Source organism: Elaeis guineensis, chromosome 7 (assembly GCF_000442705.2).
Source record: "Elaeis guineensis isolate ETL-2024a chromosome 7, EG11, whole genome shotgun sequence".
In the NCBI taxonomy this organism is placed as follows: Eukaryota; Viridiplantae; Streptophyta; class Magnoliopsida; order Arecales; family Arecaceae; genus Elaeis; species Elaeis guineensis.
This window is the reverse complement of record NC_025999.2, coordinates 70,288,723-70,312,261: the sequence shown is the minus strand read 5'-3', so window position 1 is coordinate 70,312,261 and position 23,539 is coordinate 70,288,723. Positions and strand designations below refer to the sequence as shown.

General features: G+C 38.1%; 1 pseudogene; it reads right to left on the bottom strand.

The window, feature by feature from the left end:
- Positions 1-3,664: 3,664 nt before the first annotated feature.
- The window catches only part of LOC140859319 (uncharacterized), a 37,178-nt pseudogene continuing 17,303 nt past the window's right edge, over positions 3,665-23,539 (bottom strand).

Below are 23,539 nucleotides of genomic sequence, written 5' to 3'. Positions count from 1 at the left end.
TAATGAGAGAGTGCGTGGGCAAAGGATAGGGCCAACACCAACCTCTTACTATGGGTCTAGTTCAAAAGGAAGTGGTATTATCAATGATGGGTCTAATGAGGAGTTGAAAAGGGAGCATGACAAATTGAAGGAGAAGGTCCAATTGATGGAGTCAAAAATTGAGGGATTGCAGGCCGAGAAGGAGGAGCTTAGAGTGATGAAGTCTCAGCGGGCAGCATTTTCAACTTTCATGTAAAAGCCATTCCCGAGTTTCAACCTTGATGAAATTCTTGCTACTCAACCTCAACTAGATCAGGTAATGAAATTTTTGTTGCAATATGATTACATTTGAGAATATGTTGCCATTACGGGTTGGGTGGGCTATGGGGTGTATTTCTATCTATATTTATACTATTTTCTTTTGAGCAATCTATGTGTTTGTGGACTCTCACTTTATGGGTTGGGTAGGCTATATTTAATGACATGGCACCAAGCCAACTTAGTCCCCAAATCTTTTAACTTACAAACACTTATCTACTTAGCCTGTTAAGAGATAGTATACAGAGAAATATTTTCAGTCTTTTCTAGATGTGTAATGCATTTTAGGTGTGATGCCCTAGCCCTAGGTGTGATTGCCTAGGAGACTTTCTCACTTTTCCTCTCTTTACTATTCTCTAACTATTAAAATTGTTCTTGGCTACTGTTCACAATCCTGAAACCTTTTTTTGGCTAATGTTCAGTCTCCCTACACACCCAAACTCTTATTTCCTCCATCCCTCTACCTTAAACTACTGGTTGCCATACCGATGTATAAGGACTCCTCTCGAGTAATTTATTTTGCTATTAGCAGCTGTTTAGAACTTAATATCTAAGACTCCTGCATCATTAAATGGATTCCTCTTTTCATTCAGCTCTATTTGGGGCTAAAACCTATGCAACAAGAGCATTATAAATTTGGGGAGAGTGCTATGGACCATGTGTTCCTCTAGCGTCTATACTCTATAAGAGTGGATGCAGTATGCAGTAAGCCTATTGCTACAGGGAACACTCTTTATTCCAGCCATCCTGTATCTATTTTCTTTGAATATTAAGCTTGTCACCAATAAAGTGAAGCTATCCCTACACAGGTGCTGAGTGCTCTTTGGGATGTCAGTACCACACAAGTTGTGAGTAGTAACCCATGACACAAGACTCAATAGTTATTTTGTACAACTCAGTTGGACTCGAGGCTTGGCTATCGATGGTAATAAGGCAGGGTGGGGTGGAACCGAGGACACCCCTCCCCATCTCTGATCCACTTAAAATATGGTCTCCATCCCCGTCACCATTTTCTGCAATAAAATTGCAAGGGGAAGGCTGCGTACATATGCACCCACCCTCCCCCTACCCCTGCAATAGCCGGGGAGCACTTCATGCCTGGGGATGCCCTTTTAAGATTAAAAAAAAAAGTTGAAAGGAGTTTGTTTGTGTTATGGAAAGCAAAAGGAAAGTGTTTGCTAACTTTTTTTGTCTACTTTGGAACAAGGCCTTCCCCTCTATATTGGCTAAAGTTGAACTGTATTTGTTGTCTTGCTCTTTATGCACCGTTTCATTCTCTCTCTCTTTCTCTCTCATTTTGATTCGTGGAACAAAAGAAAAGACATGGTGTCAAATAAATGTGGCATTAAAAGTGTGGGATTCACTCATTTTTTCAGATTTTACTGGTCATGAATTGCAGAATTTAATTGTAACTAACAATGACACATGCTATCATACACATTTATTTATTTATTTTTCTTTTGCTCATCTTTGAATTGTATATATATAGTTCCTAGTCATTGTGGAATTTTATGTTTTAATGGTATTTTAATTGTTTGTATTAAATATTGTTTGTTTTATATGATTTTTGTTGGTTCAAGACAATTCAAGTAAACAAAGTGATATTGCGATGTGCGTGCCTCCCTTCAACTCGAATCATGAGCACAGCAATTTGAATCATAGAAGCCACAATTTCTAATTGAAAGATGGTGGACTTGTGTAATTTTTTGGATGTTAATTAGAAAGTGGTGTTAGAATACTTTTAGAACATGTGATGTAAAATATATTTTATTTGGTTGTGTTTCTACTTTGATCATACTTGGGATTTGGATCAAACTTTAAATATATGCAAACTTTTGGATGTTGAAATATTTTTCAATTTTATCATTACTCTTTTTATGGGAGTTGGTAGAGTTTATTTGATATTATAATTCTAGTTGGAGGTCAATTGCTTGTTTCATACAAGCAAATATATAGGATTGCAATACAAATGCATAAGGCACATATATGATAGGCTATTTTTGTGATATAATAGTAGATATTTATGATAGTTTTAACATAGCAGCAGTCTTTTTAAAAAATAGCAGCGGTTTGCCAAAATTAGCGGTAGTTTTCTCCTATTCTACTTTCACTTCTTCAGGAAAAAATAGCAGCGGTTTACAAGTAATTTGCAGCGGTCTTGCTAGAACTATCACAACATGTTAGCAACATTCAGTGGTGGTTTCACATAACTGCCTGAAATTATGAATAACATTAGCGACGGTTTTGCTAAAACCACCACAAATTATGAGTAATATTAGCGGCAATTTTGATAAAACTATTGCATGTTATATTAGCGACGATTTTGCTAAAACCTTCACAAATTTTAAGTAACATTAGTGGCAGTCTCAGGACTGTCGTGGAGTTTTAAAAACCACTATAAATTATAAGTAACATTAGCGGCAGTTTCAGAACTACCACGAAGTTTTTACCGATATTTTTATAGGCAGTGGATGCACGATGGTCTTTAATTCGTCGATAAATCTTTAGACGGCGGTTAAAACCACCATAGGAAGCTTGAAAAACTGCCACCTTTTCCCCCTTTTGTTGTAATGGGATTTGTGTCCTAGTTCTAATAGGATTCACTTTTTCAAAATAGATTTGACTAGTAGAAATAAGCTTGAAAAAGCTAAAATTTTATAAAAAAAAAAAGATTTCGATCTTTATATCAACTCTGCCTTCTGTTGCTTCATCCACTTCTTTTTGGATTGGAAGCAACATGAAAGTCAAAATCAATCTTATTTGAAAACAAAATTTTCAATTTGACCAGCTTGTTTTGGACTCCAATGAAAGAGTTTGAACCCGATCACTAGGGCATCACCCCTTCAAGGGGGGTGTCACGGCATAGATTTCAAAAAACTATCTAATTTTTTTTTAAAAAAAATATCTCAATTGGATATCATATGACTAGATTATGGCTTTTGAAAGTTTGGCATGGATCCACTACAAGAAAATGATGTATTAGCGATGGCTATTAGCAACGACAAACAAGTCGTCGCTACTACTCCACTTTACCAACTGCAAATTACAACCAAAACTTTTTCTGTCGCTAAAAGGTCGACAACTTATTAGTGATGGCTTAATTAGTTATTAGGGCTGGGTTTAATTTAAATTTTAAATAATTGCTATTAGCAATGACTTTAGCGATGGAATCTAGCCGTCGCTAGTAGTCTATCCTAAAATACCCCTAGTCTCTGATCGTCTTGTTCTTCATCCATCGTCGCCTCTTAAACTACCACCTCCATCTCCATTTTTCGCCCTCCACACCATCGGAGGCCATGTCACTACGCCCGAGACCCCTTACCATCGTCCCCTCCTCAGATTTGACATCCCCACATTGGATCGTTCGTCATTGATCCCATGCCGGCCCACCCCATTCTTTCCTGCCTCCCACCTCTTCCTCGACGCAGCCAGACGCTCGTCGAAGCTCCACCCCGATGCCCCGACCTTCCCTCTTCTTCACGACCTCCCGTATACTTCCACCGTCACCTTTCCTGTGCCAGATCGAGCATCCCCGCACCATCCCAAGCTTCTCCGTGTCGGATCGGGCATCCCCACCTTTTCCCCACCGCACCACTAAAATGCCACCACCAGAAGCCGCTGTTCGTAAATGCCGCCTTCTCCTCTTCCCTGCACCGTCAGGTGATTTTTAGTGACAACGACAGTGACATTTCCATTATCGTTGCTACAACTCATTTCCATCTTTTTAAATTTTTAATATTTAAAATTAGATTTATCTGATTAATTTAAATTAATAATATATGAATTTAAATATTAATAATATTTAAACGAATAATATTATTGATAATATTATTTAAATTAATATTATTCTCAAAAAGTGGAATCAATTTAGAAAGCTCTCCAATAAGTGTAGCCCTACTGCCTTCGATAGCAGGGGTTCGAGATCGGCCCACCATCGAACTGGCTCTAGCCCGCTCATCTACTTCGATGGTGATTGGACTAGTTTGGTGATTGGATTCTAGGCCCTAAGCCTAGCTTGAAGTTTAAAAAAAAATTTCGGACCAAACTCAAGAATGGGTGTGGCCTGGCCTAGTCCAGCCCATTTTCAGCACTATTTACAATATTGCTCGGTATTTTGGAACCTTCAAAATGAGATTTGTCTAGATGCTATGCTGGTGTACTCACACAGCCTAGTCATCTGGCACACCCCAAGTCCGCATGCGTGGGGATGCACGTCCCGACCATCACCGTTTGCAAAGATGCTATGTACTTTGAAACCCACTAATTTAAAATTTTAAAAATATTGGATGTATATAATCATAGATCCATCTTTTGATTAATGTATATATTCTACGACATTCGTATATTCATATATTTTTGTATAGATAAAAAAATTATATATATTGATCAATTGATTGTCCATTATAGATAGTTTGAAAAATACAATTAATTATATAGGTCATTGTAGTAATCAAACAATATGGTGAGGGTTCAAGAAAAATTTTGGATAGTATTTTTCTTTAGTTCTCCTTACACATCTTATATCATGTGGGAGAGAACTAAGGGGAGATGATATTGAAATTTTTTTCGACTCTTATTGCATATCGTTTGATTATTGTACTGGACCTATAGAATTATTGTAATTTCTAAATGGGATAGGACCTTCTATACCTATTAGTTGATGGTAGGATATAATTATTATATAAGCCAGTTAAAATGTTAAAATAATCATTTAGTAATTATCTTTTATTTGTATATACAAAATTTTTAGGTAGTGCACTATAGACCATAGTTGGATAGACCGTCGAGTAGTCGATGGAGTGATTTCTACTGAATACAAGGGGGTGTAGAGTGTTTCTGTAACTATGCTTTTACGAATGTGGCACTCTTACATCAAGGATGGGCTTATTGCCTTTGTAAGAGATGTGGCAATAGAGAAATACTTGATAGGGATACAATGACTGTCTATTTATATAGGAGTGGATTTATATTCAACTACAAGCATTGGTATCTACATGGAGAGATGTGGGAGACAATTGCAAGGATTAAAAATGAGTAGGATATGGACATAGATAGAATGGTAGATATGGTTATAAACACTACTAGTCTTAAATTTAATTGGGATATGGAGAACAGTCCAGAAGCTGGCAGTGGTGATTTCTATCATATATTGAGAGATGCTAATGAACTACTATGGTTGAAATATGAAATACATATTGTATTATCGGCTATATCAGAGTTGTTGAACTTGAAAATCAAATTAATATGACAGTCAATTGTTATGATAAAATGATAGTAATCATAAAAAAAATACTATCGAAAGATGAGAAGCTTGTTGGAAGTTTCTATGCTTCAAAGAAAATGATGAAAGGGTTAGGCATGGGATATGAGAAGATAGATGTATGTTGTAATGATTGCATATTTTTCTATAAGGAGGACCAATCGAAGAGCTCATATGATGTATATAGTAAAAGCCAATTTATACTGAGGTAAGAAGGTAGAAATCAAAAGAACATACCATACAAGGTTTTTCAATATCTACCCCTCACTCCTAGGCTTTGGAGGCTCTACTTATCCAAAAGTACTATCGAACAATAAGATGGTATAAACAAGGGATTCACAAGTACTCTAATATGATGACTTATCCATCGGACAGTGAAGTATGAAAAAAATTTGATACTTACCATCCTTTATTTGCTTAGAAATCGTGCAATATCAGACTGGATCTATCTACCAATGGAGTTACACCGTTCAGTCATACAGCAGCTCCTTATTCACGTTGGTTAGTCTTTATTACTCCATACAATCTGCCACCTGAGATGTGCATGAAAGAATATAACATCTTTCTTACATTAGTCATTCTTGGACCACGACACTCTGATCGGAGCATTGATGTATATCTAAGGTCTCTTTTTGACGAGTTAAAATTCTTATGGTCCGATGGTATTCATACTTTTGATGCATCGAAAAAAATAAAATTTTGTGATGAAGGCTACATTAATGTGGACCATTAGCAATTTTTCTACTTATGGGATGCTGTTAGGTTGGAGCACTAGCATATCCCTATTGTTAAAAAAAATACCTCGAATTCAATCCATAGGAGCAAAAATTCAAATGTAGAGAAATCCAACTTGAAGAGCACGTTGCGAGAAGCCAGGAGACATAAAGCAATGGAGCATGTAGCATGCGGAGCTATAGGGCCCACAGCATATAGGCTAAAAGATAGCAAGAAACGGGGCCCAAGCCCTTAAGCACGGCGCAGCAAGGCGTGCAGCCCAGCCAGGCTCGTGGCCTAGTATGCGAGCATGCACAGGAGAGCACGATCTAGCACGCAGGCCGGCCCAATGTGAGCGCTCGGGCTGGCCTAGCGAATGAAGTACCACGATCCACTACGGACCGCAGTCCATGGGGAGCCACATGGACTAGGCTGTTGGGAAATGTGTCCCAAAAAGCCGATCGTCAAGCTGTTGACGGTTGAGCAACCAAGTATTGTAATTGATTTGTTAATAAATAAAATATATTTGATATTTTCATCATAAGCTTTCATCTTCTAATGAACTTCCTTGTTATGATGAAGTCCTTAGGACTATTTAGATTTGATAAAGAGAGGATTTATCGATTAGTCCTTAAAACAGTTCACGACCAAATGATAGGCTGTTAATAAGGACGACAGCTTCTATCGAGTATAGGTCGCTGTAGGCCATATGGGTTGGTTGTCCTCTTAACCAAAGAGTGTGAAGACATTGGTATGGTATACAGGTGAGATATACTGGTACATCATCATTGAACGTGACCAACTCCAGAGTATTCTGCTGTCGAGAATGTCTCTGATAGGATATAGGTATAAGTGTCCCTTAGACTTGAGATCACCTCAGTGACTTGCAAGCAACTCACTGTGCTTTGGTACTAGACTAACTGAATTTCTAATTCAGGGATGGAAGGCTTCTGGGCACAGTCAAGTACTTGCGAAGTTAGAGTGTGATCGAGATGGGATTGACCACTCCAAGAGTTGGAGAAGAATGAGTCATTGTATTTCAATTTAGCAAAACCTTGGCCAGGGTAATCCATCAGATGGATTTGATATTTTGAAATACAATGTGGACAACCTGATCAGAGTTGACAGTTGAACTCTGGGGTGTCCTATGATCATTTTGGTCAAGAAGATGAATTATATGAAAACTATATCCGCATGGGTTCTAAGGATGTTGTTCTACACATTCGACCTATCCTGTCGTCGGGTACCATTGCTAGATGGTCACTTCGATTGATACAAAAATTTATTCCTGTGCTACCGACTTAGGTCCGGATCTATGAGGTCACACACATTAGAGTTCATGATCCGATCGGATGGTTGATCAATGATTAAGAATCATTCTAGGGTTAAATGTCAATCATGTCTAGGGTTAAATGATCAATACGATTGACATTTAACCCAGTGCAAGTGTTGCAGGAGGATCGATTAGTAATTCGATTGCTAATTGGCTTAATTTGATTAAGCCAATGGACTGAGATTAAGTCTAATTAAATATAATTTAATTAGATTTAGTTTGGGCTTAATTGGATCAAGTCCAATTGGTTTATTGGATAAGCCAAGTGCAAGAAAAAACTAGTCCTAGTTCAATTAGGACTTGGGTCAATCTAATTTCTAATTTGATTAGAAAATTAAATCAGATTTAAATCTAATTTAATCTGATTAAATTAAAATCTTAATTGGATTAAGATCTATTTTAATTGGGTTGATCTAATTTTGATTTGATTTGGTTTGAGAAACCAAATTAAAACAAGTCATAAGATAGAATCCTAGTAAGACTAGGATTCCACCTTGCACCACATAAGCCTTCCCCACGCACTCTCTCTCATTCAACGCCAATCTCCTCTTATTTTGTGTGACAAAAGCCCTCTCCCAGGTCTCTCCCACATTCACAAAAGGTCTCCTTTCTTCTTTCTTACATGGAAGGTGGTTTGGATCAAATCAAAAATGGAATAAGTTTGGATTTCGAATTCTATGAGATAGAGTTTTAGAAATCCAAAACTCTTTCAATTTTGCACCGAATCTATCCAATTTTTTTTTGAAATTTTTATGGATTTTAGGATATACATTATGCACCCTTTGCTAGTAATCTATGCATAAAAATAAGGAGGAGGTGCTCAAGAGTTGGGCGCCCCTTAACTTGCCATGTTTGGATAAGTCTTGACTAGGTATTTGACCTAGACAAGGACTCTATCATATCTCTCTATATAAGATGAGTTTCTTTATGAAATTTTCGAAAAAGATAGAGATTTGAGAGACCTTTAGGTCATCCAAAAATTAGAGAGAAAGACCTTTGGGTCGTGAAGATATAAAAGATACAAGTTAGGGTGTCTAGAGAGAGAAACGAGAAGAAGAAGAGGGTCTTCTTCTAGGGTTATTTGTTTTCATATCTTTCCTCCCTCCATCTTGAGTTTCCTGAGAGTGTCTCAGATCTGAAACTCCTCCTTTTACTTTCCATCTTTGAAAGAGTCCAAATCAAGAAGAAGGAGGCACCTGATCAACCATCAAAGAAGGATCAGCGCAGTACTAGCATACTGTGCTGATTTCCTGAAGCAGGACTTCTGAACGAGATTCGTGGGCTCGTGTGGACGACTCCTAGAGGTCGGATGCGTGTGCGGCTTGCAACATCATCCTCAAGTCTGGATCAACGAGATTAGAACATCTAACTTGCAAGATAATAGATCTGATCTATTGTTTAATACTATCTCGATATGGATATGTCTATCTGATGAAACATAAGTCGGATTCATTTGAAATGTTCAAACGATTCCGAAGTGAAGTAGAAAAACAAACTGGAAAGAGTATTAAAACTCTTCGATCTGATCGAGGAGGAGAATATCTTTCTAGTGAATTTCTCACATATCTAGGAGAGAATGGGATTCTCTCCCAATGGACTCCTTCAGGAACACCACAGCATAATGGTGTGTCTGAAAGGAGGAATCGGACTTTGTTAGACATGGTCTGATCCATGATGGGTTTTGCTAGCTTGCCGATATCCTTCTGGGGATATGCACTCGAATCGGTCTGTTATCTGTTAAATAGAGTTTCAAGTAAGTCTGTAATTAAGACTCCATATGAGATATGGACGGGATGTAAGCCAGCACTTTCACACCCTAGGGTCTGGGGGTACTCGGCCTATGTCAAACGATTAGTCACAGACAAACTTGGATCTAGGTCTGACAAATGCTCATTCATAGGGTACCCCAAAGAGACAAAAGGATATTTTTTCTACCATGATGATGAACAAAAGGTGTTCGTCAGCCTTAAGACAATCTTTTTAGAAAAGAAGTTCCTTGGTGAAGGAACCGTTGCCTCTAAGGTTGAACTTGATGAAGTTCAACAGGTAGAAGGACCGACACCAATAGCTGAACCTGAGTTGGATATGATCAGATCAGATCCGGAGCCTAATGTACCTACACCACTGAGGCGATCCGGTAGAGTACCGCATCAGCCGGACAGATACTACGATTTCTTGATCCGGGATGGTGATCCCATCGAACTTGATGAGAATAATGAGGATCCGACGACCTATATGGATGCAATGCAGAGACCTGATTCCGAGAAATAGCTTGAAGTCATGAAATCTGAAATGGAGTCCATGAAGGTCAACGATGTATGGACATTGGTTGACCCACCTGAAGGGGTTAGACCCATTGGGTGTAAATGGGTCTTCAAAAGGAAGAGGGGTGCAGACGGAAAGGTGGAGACCTATGAAGCCCGTCTGATCGCCAAGGGGTATCGTCAACATTATGGTATTGACTACAACGAGATATTTTTTCCTGTGGCAATGCTCAAATCTATTCGGATAATGCTTGCAATAGCTGCCCATCTGGATTATGAGATCTGGCAGATGGATGTAAAGACAGCTTTCCTGAATGGAGAGCTGACCGAAGAGGTGTATATGATACAACCTGAGGAGTTTACATCCACAGATGAGTCCAAGGTGTGCAAGCTTCAGAGATCTATTTATGGATTGAAGCAAGCTTCTCGGAGTTGGAACATGTATTTTGATAAGATGATCAAAACGTATGGCTTCATTAAGAATGGAGAAGAGTCCTGCATCTATAAATGGGCAAATGGTCCAGTTGTGGTATTCCTTATCTTGTACGTGGATGACATTCTCTTAATCGGGAATGACATCCCCGCACTACAGGAAATAAAAGTTTGGTTGTCATCACAGTTCTCCATGAAGGACTTAGGTGAAGCATCCTACATCCTAGGGATGAAGATCTATAGGGATAGATCTAAAAAGATGCTTGGGTTATCACAGTCCATGTACATAGACACTGTGCTGAAGAGGTTCAGCATGGAGAATTCCAAGAAGGGCTATCTACCGATAGGCCAAGAAATTTCTCTCTCTAAGAAGGATTGTCCGACAACTCTTGAAGAGAGAGAGCATATGAGTAGAGTCCCATATGCTTCAGCCGTGGCATCTATCATGTACGCTATGACATGTACAAGACCAGATGTGGCATACTCACTAGGAGTAGTGAGTAGATACCAATCTGATCCTGAAAAAAATTATTGAAAAGTGGTTAAAGCCATCCTTAAGTATTTGAGAAATATTAAGGACCAATGGTTGGTTTATGATGAGTCAAATCTGAAACTTGTGGGGTTCACAGACTCTAGCTTCCAATCTGACCATGATGACAGCAGGAGCGTGTCGGGTTATATCTTTACTCTGAATGGTGGAGCCATCTACTGGAAGAGTTCCAAGCAACATACTGTGACGGACTCTATTTGTGAAGCGGAGTACATCGCAGCATCGGATGCCGCGAAGGAAGCTGTGTAGCTGAAAAAAATTCATCAACGAGCTCGGAGTAGCACCCTCCCTCGATGGTCCGGTCCTGCTCTACTGTGACAGCACTGGTGCCATAGCTCAGGCGAAGGAACCCAAAGCACATCAGCGGACGAAGCACATCTTGCACCGCTTCCACCTGGTCCGAGAGATCGTGGATCGAGGTGACGTCGACCTTCAGAAGATCGATGAAAAAGAGAACCTGGCTGACCCCTTCACTAAAGCCTTGGCGATAAAGGAGTTCGACAACCACAAGTCAAAGATGGGTATTAGATACTGTGCCGAGTGGCTTTAGGACAAGTGGGAGTTGTTGGAAAATGTATCCCAAAAAGTCAATCGTCAAGCTGTTGACGGTTGAGCAACCAAGTATTGTAATTGATTTGTTAATAAATAAAATATATTTGGCATTTTCATCATAAGCTTTCATCTTCTAATGAACTCCGTTGTTATGATGAAGTCCTTAGGACTATTTAGATTCGATAAAGAGAGGATTTATCGATTAGTCCTTAAAACAGTTCATGACCAAATGATAGGCTGTTAATAAGGACGACAACTTCTATCGAGCATAGGTCGCTGTAGGCCATATGGATTGGTTGTCCTCTTAACCAAAGAGTGTGGAGACACTGGTATGGCATACAGATGAGATGTACTGGTACATCATCATTGAACGTGACCAACTCCAGAGTATTCTGCTATCGAGAATGTCTCTGATGGGATATAGGTATAAGTGTCCCTTAGACTTGAGATCGCCTCAATGACTTGCAAGCAACTCACTGTACTTTGGTACTGGACTAACTGAATTTCTAATTCAGGGATGGAAGGCTTCTGGGCACAGCCAAGTACTTGCGATGTCAGAGTGTGATCGAGATGGGATTGACCACTCCAAGAGTTGGAGAAGAATGAGTCACTGTATCTCAATTTAGCAAAACCTTGGCCAGGGTAATCCATCAGATGGATTTGATATTTTGAAATACAATGTGGACAACCTGATCAGAGTTAACAGTTGAACTCTGGGATGTCCTATGATCATTTTGGTCAAGGGGATGAATTATATAAAAACTATATCCGTATGGGTTCTAAGGATGTTGTTCTACACATTCGACCTATCCGATCGTCGAATACCATTGCTTGATGGTCACTTCGATTGGTACAAAAATTTATTCCTATGCTACCGACTTAGGTTCGGACCTATGAGGTCACACACATTAGAGTTCATGATCCGATCGGATGGTTGATCAACAATTAAGAATCGTTCTAGGGTTAAATGATCAATACGATTGACATTTAACCCAGTGCAAGTGTTGCAGGAGGATCGATTAGCAATTTGATTGCTAATTGGCTTAATTTGATTAAGCCAATGGGCTGAGATTAAGTCTAATTAAATATGATTTAATTAGATTTAGTTTGGGCTTGATTGGATCAAGTCCAATTGGTTTATTGGATAAGCCAAGTGTAAGAAAAAACTAGTCCTAGTTTAACTAGGACTTGGGTCAATCTAATTTCTAATTTGATTAGAAAATTAAATTAGATTTAAATCTAATTTAATCTGATTAAATTAAGATTTTAATTGGGTTAAGACCTATTTTAATTAGGTTGATCTAATTTTAGTTTGATTTGATTTGAGAAACCAAATTAAAACAAGTCATAGGATAGAATCCTAGTAAGACTAGGATTCCACCTTGCACCACATAAGCCTTCCCCACGCCTTCTCTCTCATTCAATGCCAATCTCCTCTTATTTTATGTGACAAAAGCCCTCTCCCAGGTCTCTCCCATGTTCACAAAAGGTCTCCTCTCTTCTTTCTTACATGGAAGATGGTTTGGATCAAATCAAAAAAGGAATAAGTTTAGATTTCGAATTCTATGAGATAGAGTTTTAGAAATCCAAAACTCTTTCAATTTTGCACCGAATCTATCCATTTTTTTTTGAAATTTTTATGGATTTTAGGATACATATTATGCACCTTTTTCTAGTGATCTATGCACGAAAATAATGAGGAGGTGCTCAAGAGTTGGGCACCCCTTAACTTGCCATGTTTGGATAAGCCTTGACTAGGTATTTGACCTAGACAAGGACTCTATCATATCTCTCTATATAAGATGAGTTTCTTCATAAAATTTTTTAAGAAGATAGAAATTTGAGATACCTTTTGGCCATCCAAAAATTAGAGAGAAAGACCTTTGGGTCATGGAGATATAAAAGACACAAGTTAGGGTGTCTAGAGAGAGAAACGAGAAGAAGAAGAGGATCTTCTTCTAGGGTTATTTGTTTTCATATCTTTCCTCCCTCTATCTTGAGTTTTCTGAGAGCATCTTAGATCTGAAACTCTTCCTTTTACTTTTCATCTTTGGAAGAGTCCAAATCAAGAAGAAAGAGGCACCTGATCAACCATCAAAGAAGGATCAGCGCAGTACTAGCATACTGTGCTGATTTCCTGAAACAGAACTTTTGATCGAGATTCGTGGGCTCGTATAGATGACTCCTAGAGATTGGATGCGTATGCAGCTTGCAACATCATCCTCAAGCCCGGATCAGCGAGGTTAGAACGTCTAACTTGCAAGGTAATAGATCTAATCTATTATTTAATACATACATTAGATGTAGTATAGAAACATGTTGATATGATCAACATGTAGTTCATGCTATATTTATATATTTTAATTTTTAATTTAATGCTATGTAATAATCATATAATAGGATCTTAGATCTAGAGATTCTCTGATTTTAGAAAATAATTTTGATTTATTTTAGTCTTCCGCTGTATGATCTTGAAATAGTTTCAAGATCTAACCCTGAAATCCTAGATCCGGTTCCTTCATAGGCAGCCATTTCTCCTATATTTCTCATGGTCCACAGTGGATCGGAGGTGTTTCACGAGCATTTCCTAGGGTATCTACATCATCGAACGGTCTAGATGATGACTGAGGCTTGATCGGATGCTTGAGAGGCTAGTTCAGACATTGATCTGCACTGATGAGCATGATCGGACAGGCAGCGATGCTTGCAGCATGGATCGAATCACCAGAGATCTGTTAAAGTTCGATCAGGAGCCTGTCTTCAACCTAGTTTGGCTTTTGGGGCTTTAAACAACCCTTGTGGGCAACAGAACTGTGAGGAGAGAGGCATCACTGTGGGAGGCTCAAGCAGCAGTCGAGAGGAGTTCGACGGACGTCGAGTGTATGCAGCGGGCAGAGCAAACACTGCAGAGCATCGATAAAGGATTGGGGGTAGAATAGAGCATCAGGCAGAGCAGTTGTGGAGAGGCATAATGTAGCAGTTTGCTCCATAAGAAGCATCCAGGAACGTCAAGGATCTTGGTACTGACAGGCCTGTGAAAGGATTTTCTTGGGAGATTTTAAGAGAGCTTTTGTGAGGGTAGCTTCTAGTTGAGAGAGATATGTATATGAGAGTTGAGAGTGAGTGTTCTCCTCTTGTATTATTTTTTTCTTTCATAGTAAACCTTGCATGCCCTATAGAAGTAGTACTTAGGCTATTCTACGTACTTGATTGTGTATTCTATTTTATTTCTTCTTTCTTCCTACTGCAACACGTAGTACCAGATCTTGCACAATACCTATTGCATGAAAAATATAAAAGTATTTCAACTTGAGCATGGTTGTAAGCCCTACTAATTTGATTGTCATCATCAATTTTTTCTCGAACATCATCCTTTTCGAAAGCAGCGGGACCGTTTCAGGAGGAATAAAATAGAGAAGGATAAGGCATCCCTGTGACTCAGTCGTATGAAAGTGTTTCAGAGGGTATCTCAAGTGAATGAGTCCAGTTTGGTGTACTATTTGAAAAGAAGAAACTTCAAAGATTCGGTAAAACTCATAACTAGATGAAGCACAGCATCTTCTGAGAATTGTCGTACTGGTCCATCAATTTGATCTGTCATAATCTTGACGTCATACACATTGAAAAGAATATCTTCGATAATATTTTCTACACTATTATGGATGTCAAGGCAAGATGAAGAACAACTCTAAGGTCCGAGAAGGTATGAAGAACATATGCAAGCATTCTCTATTAGAGCTGATTGAGGTGTCTCTGAAAAAATTTCTGAAGCTGAAAGTAACTCACACCTTAACAAGGGAGCAGTTGAAGGACGTATGTGAATGATGTAAAAATCCTAAATTCTTAAATGATTATGCAAGTAATCTAGCTCGGTGCATCAATATCAAAGATTGTAGGTTGTATGGGCTAAAGAGCCATGACTACCATATCTTCATGCAACGATTATTCCCATTGGCTTGGTGTGATCTCCTTTCCAACCCTATATGGAGTTCTTTGATTGAGCTTAATCTTTTTTTCAAAGATATTTGTGCTACCGAACTATCCACCGACCACATCTCCAGTCTTGAGGCTAGCAGTGCAAAGGCTATATGCAAGTTGGAGAAGATATTTTCTCTTTTTTTGACTCTATGGAGCATCTCGTGATTCATCTAATGTATGAAGCTAGGGTCGGGGGATCAGTGTAGTACAGGTGAATGTATCCATTTGAAAAATACATGCACAGTCTCAAGAAGAAAGTCAAAAATAAGATCAGAGTCGAAGATTCTATTGTGGAGGCTTACATAATTGAATAAATTTTTAATTTCAGTCGAAACTATTTTAACCCTAGTGTGCAGACAAAGTTGACTCAAGTAAGTCGAAATGATGATGGTGGTGAGAGATCAGAGGTGAAAATCTCAATATTTGCCTATCTTGCTCATGAATTTGGGCATGAGGTTCATCGATATTAGCTGATATTGAAATTCGATAGACAGAGACATATGTTTTGCTAAACTGCACAGAGGTCAACCCATATATTAAGTTGTTGCCCAGCTATGCAACCCAAGAGGGGGGGTGAATTGGGTTTTAAAAAATTTAAGCTTAACTAATTACTTATGAAAAGTATTTGTTAAAAGCTTGATGAATGAGGAGAAGGACTTTAGTTCAAGATTAATTACCTAAAGCAAGAATGCAAGGATATAATAAAAAAATAAAGAGAAACAATAAAGCACACCATAAACACAAAGATTTATAGTGGTTCGGTGCCAACCTTGCACCTACATCCACTCCCCAAGCTCCTACTTGGGAATTCCAATCCACTATACTTGTATTCAACCCGAATACAAACGTCGGAAACTCCGACACTAGCTATCCCAAGCTAGTCCACTTGTTTCCTGGGTACAAGCCAACCCAAAATACTCCGATTTCAGGTTCGGATCAACCTTCCCTTGTTTTGGAAACCCTCCAAAAATAAGAACAATTACTCACAAAGAGTAAGACAGTTTAGAGCACAAATAAGTACAAGAATAGCTCCTTAAATGAGCGAATAAAACATTAAATATACTTTACTCAAATGAAGAAGCCCCTTTTGGATTTCCTCAAGGTGGATGAAGAGTTGAATGAACACTTGAGGAGAAGGTGAACTTTGATTGAAGACTTCTTGAAGGCTTTGAAAGAGCTCTTGATCAAGGTTGAAAAGTTGGCTTGAAAAACCCTCTCTTTGAATGCTCTTGTATGCCCTTTTGAACGCTCTTGCTTTTCTCTTTCAAAATCTCTCGTATGTCTCTTGTGTATATTGTAGATCTCTTGTATCTCTCGTGTATATTGTGGATCCCCCCCTTTTTGTTTTTCACCTTTTGAAACCTTTTATAGCTTTAAGAAACAAGGGAAAATATTTTAGGCAGAAAAAGAGCCGTTAGAGCATTTTAAGGGAGCATTAAAGGCAATTAAAATGGGCAAAAAACTAGCGTTGCGGATAATTTCTGTCGCAGGGGTCGACTCATGAGTCGACTCATGCTTCAGGAGTCGACTCATGAGTCGACTTCTGTTGCAATAGCCAGAAATGTTGGTTTCTGGATTTTTTGGTCCAAACCAGCAGAGGTCGACTCATGAGTCGACTCATGCCTTGTGGGTCGACTCATGAGTCGACTCACAGGTCGTGCCAAGCCAAAAAACCAGCGTGCCAAGGGAAATTTTAGCGTGCCAATCAGCTCATTGTGCCATGAGTTGACTCATGAGTCGACTCATGCACTTCAAACATTCATAACTTCAAAAATATAAGTCCAAAAATAATGAAATTTTCACCAATAGATTACAAATCATTTGTTCTACCAAATGATACTATCAAATCAGGATTTTAGTAAAATTATGATTTTGCCCCTGAAGAGCATAAAGATTTTTTCAAATAAAAATATTTGTATCCCTTCAATCTGCTTTGTAATCATCAAAATCAATCTAGGAGCAACAATCTCCCCTTTTTTGATGATGACAAAACACTTGAGCAAAAGCATTTATGTGAATGCATTATAGATTTATATGCTTGAAAAGAGTATGATTCTTTTGGCATGTGATATAAATGGTCATATGCAAGAATAGTTTGCCCATTTGCTTAAAGATTTGAAGATATGCTCATTGAATTATGTGATTTTGGTGTTAGAGCAGAAAACTTATTTTTGTTATCAGATCAAGCTGTATTTTGAAAATTTGCTCATTCTCATTTGATTTTAGTTTTAGCATCAGAGCAAAAAATAATTATGTGTGCCAAAGCATGTTTAAGAGTTGATTTGGAAAGTGTATTAGATCATTTTGAGTTTAAGATGTATCAGAGCAAGAGAAAAATAAATTTTGCAATGTATCAGAGCAAGAAAAATAATTTTACAATGTTATCAGAAAACAAATTTTACAATGTATCAGAACAAGTTAAAAATTTTAAGATGTATCAGAGTAAGTTAAATTTCTTAAGATGTATCAAGGTAAATAAAATTTCAAAAGATGTATCAGAGCAAGTTGGAATTTTTAAGTATATCAGAGCATATTTAAATTTTTTAAAGTAAATCAGAGCATATGTAAAGAAGTAATTTAAAAGTTACTTATTTGCATTGTACTTAGCATTGTACTTTTGATATTGTTCTTTAAATTCTCCAATTCATTCATTAATTTCTCATAATTTGTAGTTTTGCTTTTGATGGGTTGTTTTTTTTTTTTTTTTTTTTTTTTTTTTTTTTTTTTTAATTGCTCATAATTTATGATTTTGCTTTTGATGGATTCTTTTGTTTAATTTCTCCCCCTTTTTGACATCATCAAACATGGTTAACTCCTCCTTTTTCTGAAACATTCTTTAATTTCTCCCCCTTTAGAGTTTATCACAGATGTTTGCTCCCCCTTAATACAGCATTTATTAACAGCAAACAACAACAAAGAGAAGACAATATTTCAACAAGGAGAATATATATAACCAAAATATGATCGACATCATTACAAAAGGTAGAAATATAAGTAAAAGATGATACCATAAAACCATAATTGTTTCAATACATAGTTCATAATATAAAAGTCAACCAGCTAATTGTCAATACATGGCCCCAAAATATAGATCCTAGAACAAGACACTAACACCTAGGATCTAGTAATGATCATGAGAAGTCATGGATCGGAGTCATCAGATATGGGATGAGAAGCTGATGGATCTCGATCAGAAGTGCGTCCTCTACCCCGTCTGCCTCTGGCACGAGCAGGAGAGCGAGATGAACTGGGTGGCTGAGAACGCTGAGAGGCTAAGGACTGAACAGAAAGGGTGAGTCTGATGGAATCAAGTACGTTCAGTGCTCTGGAAACAGACTGAAGTAGAGCAGTGAATTGAGTGGATGCATGCTCACTCGATCCTCGGATCTCTCTCCTCAGTAACTCATATCCACCCTCCAGTGCTCCTCTGAGCCTGCCAGCCTTTGCAGTGAGGTCTGTAACCTCAATAGTGGACTCCTGTGGCTGAGGATGGACCAAAGCAAGGACTTGCCCCTGCAAGTTAAGAATTCTGTCAGTCAGTCTCCAGACAGTGTCCTCAAGCTGCTGAATCCGGATGGACTGATCTGATATCATCTGAAACACAGTGGATATGTGGGGAGTCATGGTCTGATCAGAAGAAGTGGCTCCTGGTGCAAAAGTAGTACTGCTCCACTGACTAGACAGTAAAGAAGCCACACGCTATGATATCTGCTCGATCTGATCATCAGCCAGTCTGAACTCTGATGGAGGTGCTCTGCTCTCTGGCTGATACACTGGTGTGGGCATCCTAGTAAACTCTGAAGGGCCAGCCTCTGTATCAGGAATGAACTGGATATTTGGTGATGCTGCCCTGAAGTCATGGATAGGAGATGATGGACCTTCTTCTTCAGCTCTGTCTTCAATTCTCTCTTCAGCTCTATCTTCAGTTCTCTCCCCAGCTCTCTCCTCAGCTCTCTCCTCAGATCCCTTGATCCAACCACCATCAGTCTTTGTAAATCCCATTCGGTGCAGGGTGTGTTGGTTGAAAGTGTCCACATGAGAGAGCTTAGTAGATGCCTCCCCCTCACAGCTAACTCCAAACCTCCTAAATACTCGAGTAAGGGCCATACCATAAGGCAAGTGTGCCTTGGATCTGTTCAAAGTCTCTCTCATGGCCTCTATCATAAGTGCAGGGAGGTTCAGTGGGGTCTGAGTGATGACATGAAACATGATACATACATCTCTGCTGGAAAGTAAATCATGCCTACCACTTCTAGGAAAGAAAAGCTTCGTTACCATCTGATGTAGGATCCTCATCTCAATTGACAAAATCTTTGCTTCCAATTTATTTAAACTCCCTGAATAAGTTCCCCCTAGTATAACACTGATCCCCTCTTCTTTTACTGGGAGTTCCATATAAGAGTAACCCTCACTAGGCAAATCAAGTATTTCTCCCAATATACTAGAATCCAAGCAAATATCAATACCCTTGACTGTTGAAGTCACTGACCCATTTCCATAATGTAGATTCTGGTAGAATTCTCTAACTAGGTCAACATAGGTGACTTCCTTAAGGGAGCAGTAGAAACCCCATCCTTGGTTTTTAATCTTGGTTGCAAATGTAAAACCCTCTTTTTCAAAGAACCGAAAATCTATATTCTTCCCGGTTCCAACTTTTCTATCAGATAGAGGATTCTTACAGGGGCTTAGGGAGGATTGAGGGGGACCTTGAGCAGATACTGAAACTGGAGTGGGAGCAGTAGAAGACTGAGCAGCTTGTCTTTTCTTTCGGACATTTTCTTCAAGCTCACGGACTGACTTTCTTCTTTTGGGAAGCTTCATCTTCGGAGCCATATTCACTACAGTAGCAGGCAAGGAGACTTGGAGGAATAAATGAATGAGTGGAGAAGGGATCACAAGAGAGTGAAGAGGAATTTTGGTGGAGAAAAGAGGTGGATTTGGGAAGAACGGTGGAGTGCTAGGGCACGCTCCAACCGTGCCAAACAATGGGAGAAAGCACAAAAATCCTTTTCCAAGGTGGCGATTTTTGGTGGAGAGGAGGAGGGAGAAATGCCTCGAGCTAGATCCTTGGATTTGGAGCAAAAGGAAATGGGGAAGTCGGCTTTTGGAAGGAGGAAGATGAAAGGATGAGTCGTCTCACGAACAGGATCCCATATAAAAACAATGAGCCCGTGGGAAGTTTGACGAAATAACAAGTTTGCCATTGAGTCGACTCATGGGGGTCGACTCATGAAGTTCAGAAATTCAAAAAAAATGTGAATAAATTCCAGAAAAATTTGAAATTTTGGGAGAAGGAGTTTTGCTCAAAGATAAGTTTTTTTAGAATGATAAACTTGAGCTTTTGGGACCAGGATAGATGTTGAAAATTGAGCTCTAAGAATTTTTGACATCAATTCTTGGAAATTGAGAAAAATTTAGGCATATGGATCTAGAATTCCTAGATTTCTCCTAATTTCACAAAATCTATCCTCACTAAGGGCCTTTGTAAAGATATCAGCTAATAGATTTTCAGTACAAACATATTCAAAAATTATATTTTTGTTTTGAACATGTTCTCTTATATAATGATGTCTTATTTCAATATGTTTGGATCTTGAGTGTTGAATTGGATTTTTAGATAGATTTATGGCACTTGTGTTGTCACATCTTATTGGTGTTTCATTAAGTTTGATTCCAAAGTCTTCGAGTTGTTGCTTAATCCACAAGATTTGAGCACAACAACTTCCGGCTGCAATGTATTCGGCCTCAGCCGTAGACAGTGCCACCGAATTTTGTTTCTTGCTAAACCATGAGATTAGGTTAACTCCAAGAAATTGGCAAGTTCCACTTGTGCTTTTTCTATCTAATTTACATCCAGCAAAATCAGCATCTGAATATCCTAATAAATCAATTTGTGAGTCCTTAGAGTACCATAACCCTAGAGTTTGAGTACCATTTAAGTATCTAAGGATTCTTTTAACAGCATTCAAATGAGATTCTTTAGGATTAGATTGATATCTAGCACATAAACAAACACTAAACATGATATCAGGCCTACTTGCAATTAAATATAATAATGAGCCAATCATACCTCTATAGTATTTTAAGTCTACACATTTACCTTCATCATCCTTGTCAAGCTTACATGAGGGACTCATTGGTGTGCCAATTGGTTTGCAGTTCTCCATTCCAAATCTTTTGAGTAGTTCTTTGGTGTACTTGCTTTGGATGATGGAGATTTCCTCTTTTGATTGTTTGATTTGGAGTCCGAGGAAGAAGGTGAGTTCTCCCATCATGCTCATCTCGAACTCCCCCTGCATAAGCTTAGCAAAGTCTTGACAAAGGGATTCATTAGTAGACCCAAAAATTATGTCATCAACATAAATTTGTATAACTAGCATATCATTTTGATTTCTTTTAATAAAAAGGGTTGTATCTACATTACCTCTTGAAAAACCATTATTTAGTAGAAATTTGCTTAGCCTATCATACCATGCTCTAGGTGCTTGTTTTAATCCATATAAAGCTTTATTTAATCTAAAGACATGATTAGGAAAAGCATGATTTTCAAATCCAGGGGGTTGTTCTACATATACTTCTTCAGCAATATATTCATTTAAAAATATACTTTTAACATCCATTTGAAATAATTTGAATTTCATAAAGCAAGCATATGCAAGTAGAAGTCTAATAGCTTCTAATCTAGCAACAGGTGCAAAGGTTTCATCAAAATCAATTCTTTCTTCTTGATTATATCCCTTAGCAATCAATCTTGCTTTATTTCTAATTACATTACCATGCTCATCTAATTTGTTTCTAAAGACCCATTTTGTGCCAATTATTGAATAATTTTTAGGTCTAGATACTAAGATCCAAACATTATTTCTTTCAAATTGATTAAGTTCCTCTTGCATTGCATTAATCCAATTATGATCATTTTCAGCTTCTTCAAAAGTTTTAGGTTCAAAATGAGATACAAAAGCACAATGATTAACTACATCTCTAAGTGAAGAACGGGTTTTTACCCCATGCATAGGATCACCAATAATTAACTCCTTAGGGTGGTTGTGAACATACCTCCATTCCTTGGGTAGGTCATTTGTACCTTAAGGTTGTTCTTGAATTTCTTCACCTCTCTCATCTTGTTTGTCTTCTTGATCCTTGTCTTCTGGAGTTGCTGAATCTTTCAGAGTGATCTCCTTCATACCTTCTATTAGTGGATCTGCATCATCAACACCCTCATTCTTTCTTGAAGGAAGATCGTTAGATTCATCAAAAACAACATGTATGGACTCCTCAACTACTAAAGTTCTTTTGTTGAAAACTCTAAATGTTTTACTAGTGGAGTAACCTAGAAAGATTGCTTCATCTGATTTTGCGTCAAATTTACCAAGTCTTTCTTTGCCATTATTTAATACAAAACATTGGCAACCAAAAATATGAAAATATGCAATATTTGGTTTTCTTCCTTTCCAAAGTTCATAGGGGGTTTTCTTTAAAAATTATCTAATCAAAGCACGATTTAAAATGTAACATGCTGTGTTAATTGCTTCCGCCCAAAAATATCTTGGAAGGTTGCTTTCACAAAGCATGGTACGGGCTATTTCTTCTAAGGTTCTGTTTTTCCTTTCAACTATCCCATTCTGTTGGGGTGTCCTAGGAGCAGAGAAGTTATGGCCAATTTCATTTTCATCACAAAAATTTTCAAAATCTTGATTTTCAAATTTAGTTCCATGATCACTTCTAATATTTTGAATTGAAAATCCTTTTTCATTAGTGACTTTTCGGTGAAATTTAGTGAAAATATGAAAAGTTTCATCTTTGTGTGCCAAAAAGAAAATCCAAGTAAAACGAGAGTAATCATCTATAATTACAAAGCCATATCGTTTTCCTCCTAGACTAGTGGTTCTAGTTGGTCCAAATAAGTCCATATGCAAGAGCTCTAAAGGTCTAGAAGTTGAAACAGTATTTTTGGATTTAAATGAAACTCTAGTTTGTTTACCTAATTGGCATGCATCACAAATTCTATCCTTTTCAAAATTCAGTTTTGGCAAACCAAGAACTAATTCCTTTTTTAATTAATTTTGAAAGAGAATGCATGCTAATATGTGCAGGTCTACGATGCCACAGCCAACTAGTCTCATTAACTTTAGCATTCAAGGATACTAGGCATTGCATGT